The 15,954-nt window shown below is 42.8% G+C and overlaps 1 protein-coding gene and 1 long non-coding RNA gene across 12 annotated transcripts in view; one reads left to right on the forward strand and one right to left on the reverse strand.

Moving 5' to 3' along the window:
* LOC119849942 (activating transcription factor 7 interacting protein) overlaps positions 1 to 15,954 on the reverse strand; it is a 181,503-nt gene that overhangs the window by 10,711 nt on the left and 154,838 nt on the right. The window lies entirely within an intron of this gene.
* On the forward strand, positions 1,238 to 14,995 carry LOC122457469. The gene is made up of 3 exons (XR_006277000.1): positions 1,238 to 2,136; positions 13,179 to 13,252; positions 14,631 to 14,995. It is a non-coding gene; the product is annotated as an uncharacterized LOC122457469 (long non-coding RNA).

Genomic DNA, 15,954 nt, shown 5'->3' on the forward strand with positions numbered 1-15,954 from the left:
AAGGTGGTAAGTGTACTACTACCAGAGTAGTTGTGTGATGGACACAGTAGTTCCATGGGCATACAGCTTCCTGGCAGAGGAGTAGATTTTGCTCCTCTTTGTTTGTTTATATAATATATGCCTGTGGTGTTTCCCATCATGATCTAACTCAGAACTGGGAGGGAAACCATGCACACACAACAAATGGCCCTGGGCTCCAAAATATTTATGTGAAGCTGGGCTTGAGAAATCCACATGCCCTGTGCCTGAGAGCTGTCTAAGTGGGCTCCCCATTCCAGTGTGAAGGTGTCTGTCAGTGTCTTTGATGGGGATGATGGAGAGACAGGTTCTCCCTTGCACATTTTTAGAGGGTCTTTCCACCTTTTTAACGATGACAGGATTTCTGGGGGCACGTGGATTTTCATATCCAAGTGAGCATGCCTGACTGATACACAGACTTCACCTTTGCTATATGAAACAGTTCAAGTCCACATATATACATACATGCAGGAATCTATGTGCTCTAGAAGCCTGAGACAAGTTCTTACAAATCTCTTCAGATTAACTTGAAGCTGATTTGTCAGATTGACTATGGCTTGGAATCTTTCTGTGAGTGAACTAAGTACAGACAACCCTGGATTCCTTGTCTCCCGAGATAAGCTGCCACTACAGACGGCATTTTGTGAATACCTTTGGCACTATCAATAGAGTTAAATGCTAACCCTCTGTACTGGTAGCATAAATTGCCCACCTGAAACCCAAGGTATTTTCTGTGGGCAGGATTAATAACTATCTGAAAATAAGCGTCCTGGAGCTGAGAGCTGCATACAAGTCATGTTGATCTAAAGTTGGAATTAGCAAGGCCAGAGTTTAGCACCTTGAAGGAGAGGTTACTCATCTTGTGCAGTAACTGGAATTCTTCGAGATGTGTGACCCTATGGGTGCTCCACTTCAGAAGCTTGTGTACCCCATGTGCTTTGATCAGAGAGTTTTGGAGCTGTGCCTGTTTGGCGAGGGCATGCACCCTGCACATCCTTTTGCCCCACACCAAGGCTACACAGGAACACGCAAGCAAACCACCCTCGATTCTTTCTCCGCTGCACAGTCCCACAGAGGAAACTCTGAAACAGAGGGGAGGAGATTGGGCAGAGGATCACCCTTAGGGGGACACATCTTGAAGAACTCCAATTACTGCACAAGGTGAGTAACCTCTCCATCCTGAATAGCGTCCCTCTGGACACTAGTGCCTCCCATCTATCTGGAGAGCTTCTGGGTGGAAATTGTGGACCCTTTGGAATTGCAGACCTATCAGCAATTGATACAAACAGTCTGGACAACTGGTTTGATTACGTCCTGATATAAGGCTAATGCCCTGCTAATGTCCAAGGTTTGTAAGCAGTATCCTCCCTGGACTGATGTTGTTTAGGGAAAAAACTGGGAGATGGATAACTTGATATGCAACTCAGATGACACCTTTGGTAAGAATTTAGAATATGGACATAATAAAACCTTGTCCTTAAAACAAATTGTAAATGGGGGTGTTCAACATCCCCAATTTCTACAACCCTTTGGGCAGAAGTAATAGCCACCAAAAAGGCAGTCTTCATGGATAGGTTAATTAGGGAACAGGTAGCCATCAGCTCAAAGGAAGGTCTCAAAAGACACAAGTACTGAGTTCAGATCCCAAAGAGGAGCGGGCTCTTTAACCTTAGCAAAAAAGTTCCTCAGCCCCTGATAAACCTCACTATTGAAGGATGAGCAAAAACTGAGAAACCCTCAACTGGAGAATGAAAGGTTGTTATTGTCACCAAGTGGACTCTGATAGAACTCACACATAATCCTGTCTTTTTCAGTTTCAGAAGGTAGTCCAGCATAGCCAAGAGGGAAGAATGAATGGATGGAAGACACCACTGGTTATATCAATGGTTGAATCTCTTCCCCTTTGGAAGGTAATACCTTTTGTGGATTCCTTCCTACTGTTCAGAAACTTCTGTTCCTCCACAGTACAGGAAGTCTCTATTCCTGCGAACCATCAAGGAGCCAAGCCTTGAGGTGAAGAATTCCTAGATTGGGACAAGGAGTCCAATTAGCATCTTGAGAGAAGAGATGAGGAATGGACGGAAGGTTCATTGCCTGACAAATGGCCTGGTGAACCAGGTAAGGATACCAGGCCTGCCGTGGCTGTGTTAGAACTATTAGTATGACCTTGGCTGTGTTTTGTTTGATCTTGTTTACTATTTAGTATTAGAGATGTCAGGGAAATGCATACAGAAGTCCCTTTTTCCAGGTAATGAGGAAAGTGAAGGCTCAACACCTCCCCCGCACAAAACTGTCTTCTCTTCTTGTTGGTGATGGTGGTGAAAAGATCCACTTCTGGAAACTCCCAGGTCAGAAATATGTGATTGAGAGTCCAACTCCCACTCAATCTTGGGAGAAGCATCTCCTGAGGATGTTGGGCATGATGTTTTATATGCTTGGATGTTTCACTGCTGAAATAATAATGTGATTGGCTTTACATCAATGTCATAGCTTTATTGCTTCATCACAAAGAGAAGGGGATCTCGTTCCCCTTATTCAATTAAGGTAAAACATGCAAGCTATATTGTGTGATAGATTTGTTTCTGATTAATGGGAGAAAGTGAAGACAGGCATTCCTGAGTGCCCTCAGCTGCGGAAAGTTAATGTACAAACAAGCTTCTAAGGCACGTGTCCCAGAATGGTATCTGGCACCAAGATGTGCTCCCCAGGCCAACCAAATGCATTTGTTGTTATGGTGACAGTTGCAGATGGTTGGATAAAGCAGACATCTGCACAGACACTGTGAGAGTCTTCCACCAATAGAGGGAGTCTACTTGTCAAAGGTCTGATATTGGTCTGTCTAGACAGTTTATTTGCCGAGTAAACATTCTGAACCACCCCGGGAAATAGCAAAGGTGTAACCTTGTATAATGTGTTAAAGGAACAAGCTGCCATATGTCCCAAAAACTGGAGACAATTTCTTGCTGAAGTCTGCAGGCTTATTTGAATCCTTGTGATAAGGTTTGATAGAATTGTGAAACTGGCTGTAGCGAGGCAGGCTCTGGCTGTTACCATGTCTAAGAATGCCCCTATGAATTCTAGTCTATGTACAGGGATCAATGTCTGGATACCTAGCTCGAGGAACAGTGACAAGGCTGTCTGTATGGTGGAAAGAACCATGTTGTAAGACTGGCCCTTGATCAGCCAATTATAGAGGTATGGAAAAACTATTATTACCTTCTGATGAAGACAGGCAGCAACCACTGCCAGAACCTTCAAAAATAATCTCGGGGCTGAGGAAAATCTGAGTGGGAGTATCTGGGCCTTCACAACATCCTCTGGCAGGAGTTCCACAGGTTGATTGTGCGTTGTGTGAAAAAATACTTCCTTTTGTTTGTTTTAAACCTGCTGCCTATTAATTTCATTTGGTGATCCCTAGTTCTTGTGTTATGACAAGTAAATAACACTTCCTTATTTACTTTCTCCACACCAGTCATGATTTTATAGACCTCTATCATATCCCCCCTTAGTTGTCTCTTTTCCAAGATTAAAAGTCACTGTCTTATTAATCTCTCCTCAAATGGAAGCTGTTCCAGACCCCTACTTATTTTTGGTTGCCCTTTTCTGAACCCTTTCCAATTCCAATATATCTTTTTTGAGATGGGATGACCATATCTGCACGCAGTATTCAAGATGTGGGCATACCATGGATTTATACTGAGGCAATATGCGGGATAAATTTGCGGGATCCTTCCTGTTCCTAGAGAAGGGCAACAAAGGTCTGACAAGATTACGACTGTCAACAGATGGCTTAGGCAGTGGTGCTATAAGGAGGGCTTTGGGATGTATGGCCACTGGGAGGCATTCACGGACAGAGGTCAGTTCTCTCGGGATGGACTTCATCTGAGTAGGGAAGGAAATAGACTTCTAGGATCGAGGCTGGCACAACTGATAAAGAGAGCTTTAAACTAGGAATTGGGGGGAGATGGATGGGAGATGTCCAGAAAATCTCCACGCCAGATTTTAGCATTGAGAGGGAAGAAGATGAAGTAAGAAAGGATACAGCCGTGGGTAGGAGAATGTATATAAGGAGCGAGGGCGGTGTGGATACTAGTCTAATAGGTTATACTGGCTGTAGAATGACTGTGCCTAATAGGGTACAAAATGTGAGCGAGGCCAAACAGCAAAAATTAAGATGTTTGTACACCAATGCGAGGAGTCTAGGTAACAAAATGGAGGAACTAGAGCTACTGGTGCAGGAAGTGAAACCAGATATTATAGGGATAACAGAAACATGGTGGAATAGTAGTCATGACTGGACTACAGGTATTGAAGGGTATGTGCTGTTTAGGAAAGACAGAAACAAAGGTAAAGGGGGTGGATTAGCATTGTATATCAATGATGAGTTAGAATGTAAAGAAATAAGAAGCGATGCAATGGATAAGACAGAGTCCGTCTGGGCAAAAATTACATTGGGGAAGAAAACTAGTAAAGCCTCTCCTACGATAGTGCTTGGGGTGTGCTATAGACCTCCGGGATCTAATTTGGATATGGATAGAGCCCTTTTTAATGTCTTTAATCAAGTAAATACTAATGGAAACTGCGTGATCATGGGAGACTTTAACTTCCCAGATATAGACTGGAGGACCAGTGCTAGTAATAATAATAGGGCTCAGATTTTCCTAGATGCGATAGCTGATAGATTCCTTCATCAAGTAGTTGCTGAACCGACTAGAGGGGATGCCATTTTAGATTTAATTTTGGTGAGTAGCGAGGACCTCATAGAAGAAATGGTTGTAGGGGACAATCTTGGCTCAAGTGATCATGAGCTAATTCAGTTCAAACTAAATGGAAGGATTATCAAAAATAAATCTGCAACTAGGGTTTTTGATTTCAAAAGGGCTGACTTTCAAAAATTAAGGAAATTAGTTAGGGAAGTGGATTGGACTGAAGAACTTATGGATCTAAAGGTAGAGGAGGCCTGGGATTACTTTAAATCAAAACTGCAGAAGCTAGCGGAAGCCTGTATCCCAAGAAAGGGGAAAAAATTCATAGGAAGGAGTTGTAGACCAAGCTGGATGAGCAAGCATCTTAGAGAGGTGATTATGAAGAAGCAGAAAGCATACAGGGAGTGGAAGATGAGAGGGATCAGCAAGGAAAGCTACCTAATTGAGGTCAGAAGATGTAGGGATAAAGTGAGAGAGGCTAAAAGTCGAGTAGAGTTGGACCTTGCAAAGGGAATTAAAACCAATAGTAAAAGGTTCTATAGCCATATAAATAAGAAGAAAACTAAAAAGGAAGAAGTGGGGCCGCTTAATACTGAGGATGAAGCGGAGGTTAAAGATAATCTAGGCATGGCCCAATATCTAAACAAATACTTTGCCTCAGTCTTTAATAAGGCTAAAGAGGATCTTGGGGATAATGGTAGCATGACAAATGGGAAGGAGGATATAGAGGTAGATATTACCATATCAGAGGTAGAAGCGAAACTGAAACAGCTTAATGGGACTAAATCGGGGGGCCCAGATAATCTTCATCCAAGAATATTAAAGGAATTGGCACCTGAAATTGCAAGCCCATTAGCAAGAATTTTTAATGAATCTGTAAACTCAGGAATAGTACCGAATGATTGGAGAATTGCTAATATAGTTCCTATTTTTAAGAAAGGAAAAAAAAGTGATCCGGGTAACTACAGGCCAGTTAGTTTGACATCTGTAGTATGCAAGGTCCTGGAAAAAATTTTGAAGGAGAAATTAGTTAAGGACATTGAAGTCAATGGTAAATGGGACAAAATACAACATGGTTTTACAAAAGGTAGATCGTGCCAAACCAATCTAATCTCCTTTTTTGAAAAAGTAACAGATTTTTTAGATAAAGGAAATGCAGTGGATCTAATTTACCTAGATTTCAGTAAGGCATTTGATACCGTGCCACATGGGGAATTATTAGTTAAATTGGAGAAGATGGGGATCAATATGAACATCAGAAGGTGGATAAGGAATTGGTTAAAGGGGAGACTGCAACGGGTCCTACTGAAAGGCGAACTGTCAGGTTGGAGGGAGGTTACCAGTGGAGTTCCTCAGGGATCGGTTTTGGGACCAATCTTATTTAATCTTTTTGTTACTGACCTCGGCACAAAAAGTGGGAGTGTGCTAATAAAGTTTGCAGATGATACAAAGCTGGGAGGTATTGCCAATTTGGAGAAGGATCGGGATATTATACAGGAGGATCTGGATGACCTTGTAAACTGGAGTAATAGTAATAGGATGAAATTTAATAGTGAGAAGTGTAAGGTTATGCATTTAGGGATTAATAACAAGAATTTTAGTTATAAATTGGGGACGCATCAATTAGAAGTAACGGAAGAGGAGAAGGACCTTGGAGTATTGGTTGATCATAGGTTGACTATGAGCTGCCAATGTGATATGGCTGTGAAAAAACCTAATGCAGTTTTGGGATGCATCAGGAGAGGCATTTCCAGTAGGGATAAGGAGGTTTTAGTACCGTTATACAAGGCACTGGTGAGACCTCACCTAGAATACTGTGTGCAGTTCTGGTCTCCCATGTTTAAAAAGGATGAATTCAAACTGGAGCAGGTACAGAGAAGGGCTACTAGGATGATCCAAGGAATGGAAAACTTGTCTTATGAAAGGAGACTTAAGGAGCTGGGCTTGTTTAGCCTAACTAAAAGAAGGTTGAGGGGAGATATGATTGCTCTCTATAAATATATCAGAGGGAGAGGAATTATTTAAGCTCAGCACCAATGTGGACACAAGAACAAATGGGTATAAACTGGCCACCAGGAAGTTTAGACTTGAAATCAGACGAAGGTTTTTAACCATCAGAGGAGTGAAGTTTTGGAATAACCTTCCAAGGGAAGCAGTGGGGGCAAAAGGTCTATCTGGTTTTAAGATTCTACTCGATAAGTTTATGGAGGAGATGGTATGATGGGATAATGGGATTTTGGTAAGTAATTGATCTTTAAATATTCAGGGTAAATAGGCCAAATCCCCTGAGATGGGATATTAGATGGATGGGATCTGATTTACTATAGAAAACTCTTTCCTGGGTATCTGGCTGGTGAATCTTGCCCATGTGCTCAGGGTTTGGCTGATTGCCATGTTTGGGGTCGGGAGGGAGTTTTCCTCCAGGGCAGATTGGAGAGGCCCTGGAGGTTTTTTTGCCTTCCTTTGTAGCATGGGGCATGGTTGTCTGGAGGGAGGCTTCTCTGCTCCCTCGAAGTTTTGAACCATGATTTGAGGGCTTCAATAGCTCAGACATGGGTGAGGTTTTTCATAGGAGTGGGTGGGTGACATTCTGTGGCCTGCGTTGTGCAGGAGGTCGGACTAGATGATCAGAGTGGTCCCTTCTGACCTTAGTATCTATGAATCTATGAATATGATATTTTCTGTCTTATTATCTATCCCTTTTTTAATGATTCCCAACATAATGTGCAGTGGCCGTCAAACAAGCGAACAGAGAGTGGATGTTTTCAGAGAACTATCCACGACTCCAAGATCTCTTTCTTGAGTAGTAACAGCTCATTTAGACCCCATCATTTTATATGCATAGTTGGGATTATTTTTTCCAATAAATTTGCATTTATCAACACTGAATTTCAGCTGCCATTTTGTTGCCCCGTCACCCGATTTTGTGAGATCCTTTGTAGCTCTTCGCAGTCTGCTTGGGACTTCACTATCTTGAGTAGTTTTGGATCATCTACAAATTTTGCCACCTCACTGTTTACCCCTTTTTCCAGATCATTTATGAATATGTTAAATAGGACTGGTCCAAGTACAGATCCCTGGGGGAAACCACTATTTACCTCTCTCCATTCTGAAAACTGACCATTGATTCCTACCCTTTGTTTCCTATTTTTTAACCAGTTACCAATCCAAACGACCTTCCCTCTTATCCCATGACAACTTACTTTACTTAAAAGCCTTTGGTGAGGGACTTTGTCAAAAGCTTTCTGAAAATTTAAGTACACTATATCCACTGGATCCTCCTTGTCCACATGCTTGTTGACCCCCTCAAAGAATTCTAGTAGATTCCAAATTATATTTTTACACTTCATTTACCAGAGTTTATGCTCCTTTCTATTTTCCTCATTAGGTTTAACTTCCAGTTTTTAAAGGATGCCTTTTTGTCTCTCACTGCTTCTTTTATTTTGTTGTTTAGCCACAGTGGCACTTTTTTGGTCCCCTTACTATGTTTTTTAATTTAAGTTGAGCTTCTATTATGTTGTCTTTTAAAAGTTGCAGGGATTTCACTTTTGGCACTGTACCTTTTAGTTTCTGTTTAAATTCCTCCTTTTTGTGTAGTTCCCCTTTCTGAAATTAAATACTATAGTGTTGCGCTGCTGTGGTGTTTTCCCCACCATAGGGATGCTAAATTTAATTATATTATGGTCACTATTACCAAGAGGTCCAGCTATATCCATCTCTTGGACCAGATTCTGTGCTCCACTTAGGACTAAATCAAGAATTGCCTCTGCTCTAGGACTTCTGCTCCAAGAAGTAGTCATTTAAGGTGTCAAGAAACTTTATCTCAGCATCCCGTCCTGAGGTGACATGCACGCAGTCAATATGGGGATAGTTGAAATCTCCCATTATTATTGAGTTTTTATTTTTATAGCCTCTCTAATTTCCCTGAGCATTTTACAGTCACTACCACCATCCTGGTCAGGTGGTCATTAATATATCCCTACTGCTATATTCTTATTATTAAAGCATGGAATCACTATCCATAGAGATTCTATGGTACAGTTTAGTTCATTTAAGATTTTTACTTCATTTGATTCTATACTCTTTTACATATAATGCCACTTCCCCACCAGGACAACCTGCTCTGTCATTACAATATATTTTGTACCCTGGTATTACTGTGTTCCATTGATTATCCTCATTTCATCAAGTTTCTGTGATGCCTATTATATCAATATCCTCATTTAATATGAGGTACTCTAGTTCACCCATCTTATTATTTAGACTTCTAGCATTTGAACATAAACACTTTAAAAACTTGTCACTTTTTAGCTGTCTACCATTACATGATGTAATTGAATGGGATTCTTTTTCATTTGACTGTTTCTCATCAGATCCTATCTGTATTTTATCATCTTCCATCCTCTCATCCTTACTAGGGCATAGAGAATCTCCATTAATACATCCTCCCCTAAGGGATGTCTCTGTCGGAACCATGTGCTCTCTGCACCTGTGTGCTTTCCCAGCCCTTAGTTTAAAAACTGCCCTACGACCTTTTTAATTGTAAGTGCCAGCAACCTGGTCCCATTTTGGTTTAAGTGGAGCCCATCCTTCCTGTATATGCTCCTCCTTTCCCCAGTTCCTAATAAAACTACACCCTTCCTCCCTACACCATTGTCTCATCCACGTATTGAGACCCTGCAGTTCTGCTTGTCTAACTAGCCCTGTGCATGGAACTGGAAGCATTTCAGAGAATGCTACCATGGAGGTCCTGGACTTCAATCTCTTACCTAGCAGCCTAAATTTGGCCTTCAGGACATCTCTGCTATCCTTCCTTATGTCCAGTACCTACATGTACCATGACCACCAGCTTCTCCTCAGCACTACACAAGTCTTATCTAGACAGAGCATGTTGCTGCTATCAGCCACATCTAGGAAAGTTTGTAACAAAGTTCTGGCCAATATCTGACCTTCGGTTATGATATCCTGAAACTGCTCCTGTTCTGCTAGAAGATGTTCAAGAAAAAGTAAATTTTGAATAACTGGAGTGACTGTACTTTGCCACTAATACCTGGTAATTTGTTGTCCTAAATTGCAGGGCTGAGGATAAATAGGTTTATGGCCAAAAAGGTCAAGGAGCTTTTGGTCCTTGTCATACAAGGTTGATTTAAAGTGGGGTTGTATGCCACTTTCATTTGCAGCTTTGACCAAAGAGTTGGTTGTGGGGTGTGAAAACAAAAATTTGGAGTCTTTCACTGGGACATAGTACTTTTTATCATTTCTCTTGCACATGGGTGGGTTGCTGGAGTGTGTGAGATAGTTTTCATAGGAGCTAAGAGGGCTTAATTCATGGGTAAACCCACTCTCACAGAAGGTCACATTTGCAGAATGTCCCAAGAGTTTATTTTGGGATTCCCAGACCACCTCTAGTGGGATCTGCAATGAGTCTACAATCTGTTTCACCAGGTTGTGGAATTTTTTGAAAGGATAATCCAGGGCCTCAGTCGGGGAAGATGAAGAGATGTTGTTTGTGGAGTAGTTTCTTTATTTGCTCTGGCCTGTTCTTCAAATGTTTCCTCTTGCAATTGAGGAAGAACAGAAGGATTAGAAGATTGCATGTCCTGATGACAGAGGGTAGGGTGTCACAGCAACTGTTGACAATGAATAGCCAAAAGGTCCCATTATGGCCACTGTGGGGGACCATAGGGCACCGGGCTGGCACTAATTGGTGTTCATACCATGGAGAAGGAGCAGGAACATGTCCCCCATGTAAACAGTCTCTCTTCCTGTAATTATCAGGGAGGGAGCCCCAGTAATGGTAGATAGAGGAATCCTGGATAGAGACAAGGGAGTCTGATGAGCGATCTTTCTCCATGTCCAAAAGGTGTGTGGGGGAACTCCACCTACCTCTGAAATTGGCAGAAAATCCAGCGGTACTGGAAAGAGCTGTAAATCCAGTGACTGATATCCTTGGTACCAATCAGCTCGGTACCCATTAAGAGAGAAGACTCTGGCTCATCAGAGACATGCAAATCCCTGGATTACCTAAAGTCCTGTGGTATCGTGTCCATTATGTTACCTGGAAGAGGGATCTACTTCAATTAATGCCTCATACAAGACGTCAGTACCAATGATACTGAGCACCTCGAAGAGTGTGAAGCATAAGGCCATTTAGCCTTCTGGGGTGCTGAAGTGGTCATGCAGCTAGGCACCAAAGATTGCATAGGAAAGTCTGTTGGTACTGCCCTGCTAGTAGCAGACAGCTTCTCCTTGTTGCGCTGATCAGACTAAAATGGTACCAAAGATTGTTTAGGCAATGAAGCATGTTTGTAACTGTGGCTCTTGGAAGAACTCAGGGTCCCAGGGCCACAATTGGTACTGAAGGAGCCTGAAGCCTCAAGAGTACCCAACTTCGTGTCAGAGGGTTTAGAAATGTTTAGTTAGTTTAAATGGAGACCAAGATCTTTCTGGGGCAGGCTCTCCGTGAGGAGAGCTGGAACTTCTTTTCTTAGAGGCCTCCACAGTAACTTCTGATGATTTCTCTTTCGAAGATCTGGTTGAATGTGATGCCGAGGTAGATGGGGCAGAGGGCCCTTGACCTAGATTAGAGGCAAGAGAAAGAGCACACCATCGTGAGTTGTTTGAGTCTGATCTCTCAATTTTTTCTAGCATTGTTCTTGAGGGCTTCACAGAAATTACACTTATGGATGTCCTTGTCCCCCAGACAATGAATACAGTGGGAATGTCCATCACTGACAGGGATAGTGTCCTGGCAAGTGAGACAATGCTTGAATCCTGGCATACCTTTATAATGGAGGAAAGGGACCTCCTCCTCAGAGTAGGAAAGGGGAAAAAATGAGTGAATAAAATAAAAACCCTCCAAAGGAAAGAAATAAAACTAAACACTGATAAGGGCTAAACTATACTGGAAAGCAAGCTTAATGAACAGCTAATCTGGCTTGGCTAGATGCTCTGTTTCAAGCCAAGGTGGTTGAGGGGGAACTGAAGGCAGTTCACCTGGTTGGCCCTATATAGCCTTAGCACGGGGCATGAGGTGGTAAAGGGCAGAGCGCATGCACAAGCCTAATGGACATTGCTACTGAAAAATCTCTAACCAAAGGCACATAGGGTACATGTACACTAGAAGTGAAGCGCCCACAGGGATGATATTCAAAGAACCTGAGCTTGTGAATGAAGGTGTTCAATTGTCTCAGGACCAAAATAGGGCACCAGCCCCCTTCCTTTTTGGAAATCAAAGTAAAGGGAGTAAAACCTCTCTCCCTCCCCTATATTATTGAGGTACTTCTTCCACTGCTTCCAGATTTAGAAGTGATTGCACCTCTGATGTGGCATGCTCTTGGAAGAGGAGTCCCTTAAAAGGGGTGAGGAAGGAGTGCGTGCATTGGGGAGACTGGAATTGGATAGAATAGCCCACCTCCGATTTACAGGACCTTAGTGACGGTGTTGCAGACCCCACAAAAATGAAATAAACTCTTCTCATATGGAGGGGATATAAAAAAAAATGCAACAGAAGTTGTACTCCACTCCTGACAAAGACAAGACAAAAACATTCTTTCTTGATAATATTGAAACTGGTAAGAAAACAGTAGATGATTTCCTCCTCTGAAACTTCTGGCACCTCTTGGATGGTTCAGGTTGTCTCTAAGGGGTATAAAATGATTGTCTTTGCTGTGGTTCACACTTAAAGTGCTTTTGCATTTGTACAGAAATGAAGGTTACTTACCTGTAATGGGAAGTTCTTGGAGACATATGGTCTCTACCTGTTTTCCACGTGGAGGTATGCATGCATGCCCTGCACCAGAGTCTGGAGATTTTTAATAAGCAGTGTCCACTGACCCACACATGTGCCGTTGAAATCCTCATGCTCCAGACCGAGGGCATAAGGGCAGTGCGGGCCAATGCCTGCCCCTCCAATGATTTCTTTTACCACAAATCCAATCAGATCTGAAGCAGAGGGGAAAGGCAGTTGAATACAGATCGGGATCACACATCTTGAAAGACTTCCAGTTATCAGGTAAGTAACCTCCATTTCTTGAGGGCTGGTCTCTGTGCGTATTCCACATGTGAATGACTGATAAGCAATATTCAGACTGGAGGGGGGGGTAATGCAAGGATGCAGTCAGCAAAGATGCTCAAAGAACTTCAGTCCCCACAGCTGGATCTGCAGTGGAGGCTTGAACTAGTGTGCAATGTTTTATGAATGTGTGACTCAAACTCTAGGGAGTCATTCTACAAATGTCCACTATCGGTACCTCCTGTAAAAATGCTGTGGAAGTATCTTGTACTCTTATGGATATGCCCTAACCCCTTGCAGGGCACAAACACACACTTAGTAGTAGTGCATGATAATGCAACCAGAAATATACTTAGAGGTTCTCTTGTTTGTCCTTGTGACCTTTCTGCTATAGTGACAAACAGTCTTAATGATTTTCTAATTAGTTTGGTCCTTTGCAGGTAGAATGCCAGGGCATCCGGAAAATTAGATCTTTTCTCATCAACAGAAGGATGGAGTTTGGGGAAGAAAAGAGGTAAGCAGATAGGTTGGTTGACATGAAATTCAGAAATTACTTTAGAGAGGAATTTAGGGTGAAGGGAGACCTTCTCCTTGTGAAAAATGGGATATATGGTGGATCAACCAAGAGTGCTCCCACTTTGCTCACCCTTTTGGTATAATAGCAACTAAAAATGCAATCTTCAGGGAAAAGGTGGGATATAGTGCATGTGGCCAAAGGTTCAAATGGTGGTCTGGTAAGTACTGAAAGGATGAGACTGAGGTCCCATTGAGGTGTAGGCTTGATCATTGGCAGAAAGGTCTTGACTAGGAATCTAACTGTTGCTGGGCAAGTGAAAACTGAACGCCTGTTCAGTGGAGGAAGGCAGGCACTGATCGCTGCGAGATGAACCTGCTGTGAGCTAACAGAAAGACCCGAGTTCTTCAATGACAGGACATAATCTAAAATGACTGGGCTATCTGCAGATTCTTAGGAAGAGTGATTGTGCTGTGCCCAGGCAGAGAAGCATCTCCATTTAGCTAGATAACAGTTCCTGGGTGAATCTTTCCTACTCTGAGTAAGAGTGGCTTGAACAGTTCCCAAGCATGATTGTTCTAGTTCTGATGCCCATCCAAAAACCAGGTATGGTGGGTGAAGTACGTCCGGACTGGAGTATCTGATTTTGCAGTCTTCCTGAGTTACAAAATCTGGGACAGGACAGATCCTGATAGGAGAATGGGTTGACAGTCTCAGAAGTTCTAGTAACCAAAAGGGTCTGGGCCTGTGGTAGCAGAGGGATGGGAGGAAAGACATCTGAGTTGGTCTGTATAACAGGAGAGTGTTGCTCTGGGAGTCATGACCCCTAGCTGTCTTAGGGTAGTACAGGGGAAGTTTCCTGTTTGTGATGTGAAGAGATCCCTTGGGGTGTCCCCCACTGAATAAATATCTTGCTCAGGACAAAAGTTGTGTATTTCCACTCATGGTCTGCAGAGAAGTTCCTGCTAAGTTTGTCTGCTAGAGAACTCTGAATACCTAATAGTATGTGGCTAGAATAGTGATGTGATTTCTGATGCTCCAATTCCAGGCAGAGGGGAAGGGATCTTGCTCCACTCTGCTTGTTTTACATAGAAGACTTTGATGATGTTGGCTGACACTATTTGGATATGGTGTGAATGTATGAGTAGGAGAAAGCCTTCGCAGGCCAGGCAGACAGCTCTCATTTTGAGCAGCCTGATGTGCAGCCTGGCCTGTAGTTTTGGTTTGCAAGTAACCTGTATTATCAGATTGCTCATTGATTGAAATCTTTCTGTGAGGAGAAAAGCTCTTGCTGAAATGGAGACCACTGTCACTCCAATAAAGTTTATCGTCTATATGGGGGGGGGTCGTCAAAATGGACTTTTCTTTGTTCATGCAGACATGGCTGCTAGAAGATGAAGCAGGAACAAAGTTGCTGACTTAACCCGGTGGTTGGAACTACCTGTTAGAAGCCAGTCATCCAACTATCGGAAGCCTGAGTAGCCATGACATCTTGTCTGGACTGCCACCACACAGAAAACCTTCATGAATACTCTGGGACCTGTTGCTAGTCCAAAGTGAAGGACTCTGAACTGGTAGTCTTCCTGACCTACCAGGAAATGAAGAAATTTTTTTGTTGGGAGGATGAGTATCTACATGAAAACAGGGCATCCTCCTTCATACTGAAAGCCGTGTATCACATTTCCTCCTTTTGGGAGGGGATTATTGATGCTAGTGTAACCATTCTGAATTTTGGCTTTCAAATAAAGATGTTCAGTTGTTGAAAGTCCTCACTGGGTCTCCACCTGTCACTTTTTGAGACTAAGACATATGGGAATAGAACCTTTTCTCTTGATATTGAGATGGTACTTGTTCTATTGCCCTTCATTAGAGAAGAGACTCTGCCTCTTGCCAAAGAATCTTCTTGTGAGAGTGGTCCATGGAGAGGGGCTGGTAAGGTGGTTTGTGGGGGTAAGGGAGAGAAATTTGATGGAGTAAGCATGGTGGATGGTTTCTAGAACCTACTTGCCTGTTGTGATAAGAGTCCCAATTGTAGGCAAAAAGTGTGAGAAGGCCCCCAAAGATTGGGGGTGGAGAAACAGAAGTGGTTGGCATCAATAAAGGTAGGCACTTTTTGACTGAGGCATCAAAAGTAGCCCTTAGCACATGGGTGAAAGTCGTGGCAGTAGAGGGGGATGAAAATCAAGGTCTCTGAACTCTTGTGCAGAGGCTCAGCTGGGCACTGGTGATGGAATATTTGTGGATGGAGCAGGCTTGACCTATATACTTACCTGTGGGTGTTCCCTCTTTGGGGCCAGGGCGTAAATTCCCAGGGAGTGAAGGGTACAGCTACAGTTTTTCAACGAGCGTAGAGGCTCATCAGTTCTCACTGAAAAAGTTTGACTTGTCGATCTGTAAATCCTCTATGGAGTTCAATACCTCTCCACCGAATCCTGAAGAGTGAACCCAAGACTCATACACTTCATAACCATACCAGTGAGTAGCTTTCTATAGACTCCTAGGGACCTCAGCATCACTCATGTCCTTCAGTGTAAAATTTCATGAGTCTTTACATTAAAAAGTTCACATCCCTCAAACAGAAAATTCTCAATTGTAACTCGTACCTCAGGGATTCCTGACGATTGAAGCCAAGAGAATCTCCTCGTGGCATCTGAGGTAGCCATGGATCTACATCTATGTCAGCAGTATCAAGGGCGGCTCAG

The sequence above is a fragment of the Dermochelys coriacea genome, chromosome 1 (genome assembly GCF_009764565.3).
Source record: "Dermochelys coriacea isolate rDerCor1 chromosome 1, rDerCor1.pri.v4, whole genome shotgun sequence".
In the NCBI taxonomy this organism is placed as follows: domain Eukaryota; kingdom Metazoa; phylum Chordata; order Testudines; family Dermochelyidae; genus Dermochelys; species Dermochelys coriacea.